The following is a 3402-nucleotide window of genomic DNA, read 5'->3' as shown; positions in this document are numbered from 1 at the left end:
AATTAAATCACTCTAGGTAAAAAACATTCACATATCCTCTACCCATCTCCCATTGTTGCTGTAACAAACAATCATTAATTTAGTGGCTTAAAACAACAAAATTTTATTATCTTATCATTCCAGAGTCAGAGATCTCAAGAGTCTCACTGGGAAAAGTGAAGGTTTTTGCAAGACTGCATTCCTTCTGGAGACTCTAGGGGACAATTTGTTGTCTAGACCTTTTCAGCTCCTTGGCCACCCACCCTCCTAAGCTCATGCTCTTTCTTAAAAATCAACAATTACTAATAAAATCTTTCTACCATCACATCACTATTACACCCTACTCCTTCTTTGAAGGTGTTTTGTGATTATATTGGACCCCCTTAGAATATAACCTCTCTCTTTTTTTAAGTCAGCTGATTAACCTACTTAACCAATCTGAACCTTAATTCAGGTTACATAGTAACATAGTATGTTCACAGGCTTTGTGGAAAAGAATGCTGACATCTTTACTGGAGGCCTCAATTCTACCTATAAGTGATGCTCTACTTCACTCTAATTCATTATCATGAGGCAATAGGGGTGCCTAATTGTGAAATGCTCACTTGTTTAGATATTACACAGTGTAACTCTTGGTATCAGAAGGCACGAAGTAAACAGCAATTTCAACATCACTATCTGTTTATCTGTTTGGAATTGAAGTTGGTTACTTGTGAATTTAAGGTTCATAGCACTTAAGTAGGCTAAATGAAAATTCAAAATAGTCCCTTTAGAAACCCAGAAACTAATTGGAGATGCAGTCTGCCAAATTTAAAATAATATTCATTGACCATGAACAATTCACATTGATTAGTATAGACCAGACTGACTAAAATAGCAGAAAAGGCCTTTCTTTCCTGAGTTTTCCTGCTGTTGAAGTTCAATTGTTAAAACCAAGTGGGCAAAGAAATCAATGTTTGCTGTTGGTTTTCCAGGATCCTGACACCTCTAGATGATTTGGAGACTTGCTATTCTATCATACTCATCATGAATAAGTGACTGGACTCTTATTTCTATCTAGAATGTCTGTTTAAATGCTGATCTGACCCCTGAGTCTACTGAGGGTGGAATAATATATGTAAAACTGATATTAAAGCTGCATATGAAGCACAAGATGAAACACAGCTACTGTATTTTTTTGGCTAATTTTCTTCCTTGGAATCCTGAGAAGCAGGAAATAGATGGCAGTTAGTTATTAACAGGATGAGACAAAACAAGGAAACTTTAGTGTTCATTAGAAACATGCCTGAGTCTCTGAGTTCTCCTGAGAGAATTACCTCCCTGCCTTGCTAAACTGCTTGATGGCATTTTTAAAAATATGATAGAAAATAACCCTCTTAAAAATTGAAAGCAGTGGATGCCATTTTGTGTTTTGCACAGGAAATTAAAGGTGTAGAGTGTAATATAACTGCCTTCAGAATTTCACAAGAAATGCTCAGTAGAAATCCTTTTAAATTTATTTGATAGTTTACCTCCCAGCGGGAGGGGTTGAAAATCTCAAGCACAGGAAGCAGTTATTGATTTGCAGGTTCATTCATAACCTTTGTTTCAGTGACAGCTCATTTGACCCATTTCATTTTTCTAAATTGCTTTCTAATTTCCTGAGGACAACAGTGTTGTCAAAGTATGTTTAGGCTGTTATGTGCTTCAGAAAGGCCTAACCCTCTCCTTGTACATCATATTTTGTGTCAGCTGGACAGGCAGTTTCCCCTTCCAGAAAGAGTGTAACTTTGGAGAGTTAGGGGACTCTTGAAACATCCAGGCTCTTCTGTTTACCCCTTGTGTGACCTTGGAGAATTCACTTGCCCTTTCTGTTCCTCAGCTTCCAGCATCTACTTAATAAAAGTTTGAACTATACTTTCAAAGGATCCACTCTGTTTTGAAGATATTCAGTTGTGCCATTTTTCTAGCACCACTTCTATTATTTTCCTTTCCATGATCAAATATTTTACTTTGTCCAAAATGATTATGCATGGATGGACCAATATTTTTATAACTAGCAAAGCTTTCTTTTTATTGTATAATGATGATACCTATTTTTACCAGTTCCAAACACTTTAATAATAACTTGAAAGCATAATCATTTTGGACAAAGTAAAATATTTGATCATGGAAAGGAAAATAATAGAAGTGGTGCTAGCAAAATGGCACAACTGAATATCCCTAGATCACTCTCCTCGATAGAAATAACAATTCCATAACCATCCATAGACTTAAATTCCTTTGTGGGAGTTCTGGGTCTCAGGAGGAGAATGCAAAATACTGGTGAATTTTAAGACTAAGAAGGGTTGCTCCAAGAAGGCAGGCCTTGCCCAGGCTGTTGTCTCATCAACTATGGTCTAGGTGGAAGTTCAGAAACAACCCGACTCCTCTGTGGACTTGGTTTCAACCCCACTTGGCCGCAGTAGTGCCAACAGTTCTTTCTCCATGGAACCCAAGGAAAGTTATGCCTCTCTGTAAAAGGTACATCAGCTCTGCCTCCAGCTGGGATCCTGAAGCAACTCTATTATGGGCTTCAAACCTGTTCCACTGCAGTCCAGTGACAGGACTACCCAGTCAGAAACCAAGGATGAAGTACGCTCATCTATAATGCTGTTGGCAGGCCCACTGACTTTAATTCCAACTCTGAACACTTAAACAGGTCTGTGACCTAGATCCAGCCCCATGTTACTGTGATCCAGCAGGTAGACCTGCTCACCTAGGGTTTGAATGGGAGGCACACCCATCCATTCTCCCAGAAAAAAAAGTGATTACCAATCTCAATCTTGGCTGAAGACACTAGCTTGGTCCTGTGACTCACTTCTCAGTTACAGTATGTAATTTCTCCAGCTCCCAGTAGCTGAGAGAAGGACACACTTATCATGTCTCAAGTAAAACACCCAATGATCTCAGACACAACTGTAGACCTTAAAACAGGCCAATGACCTAGTACCTGTCCCATTTCACTGAAGTTCAGAGGCAGACCAGCAATTCCCTCAGCCCAAATGGGGAACAACAATTTATTTCCTTGATAACACACCTACCATCTACAAATTTCACTGAACCCAGAAGTGGCCCAAAGAACCATTTGACCTTTGTTTGACTATAGTCCCTGACACAGTACTATCTTCTCAGAGACCTGGAAGAAGGTATACCCACCTGTTCCCCTAAGTAATAGTCTCACCAAATATAAATCCTATTGAATCCCACACATGACAATAAAAAACATTTATGAGGGACTATTAAGATTAATTATATACCAACAAATTGAATTATGTCAAATAAGTAGGTAAATTCATAGAAATATACAGTCTAACCTGAATTAAGAAGAAATGGAAAGCTTAAATGTACTACTAAAAAGTAAAGAAATTGAATTTAAAAATTCCCAACAAAGAAAATGCCAGT

The sequence above is a fragment of the Chinchilla lanigera genome, unplaced genomic scaffold, assembly GCF_000276665.1.
Source record: "Chinchilla lanigera isolate Chin_1 unplaced genomic scaffold, ChiLan1.0 scaffold00037, whole genome shotgun sequence".
Taxonomy (NCBI): Eukaryota; Metazoa; Chordata; class Mammalia; order Rodentia; family Chinchillidae; genus Chinchilla; species Chinchilla lanigera.
The sequence above is the reverse complement of the archived record's forward strand: the minus strand, read 5'-3'. Positions refer to the sequence as shown.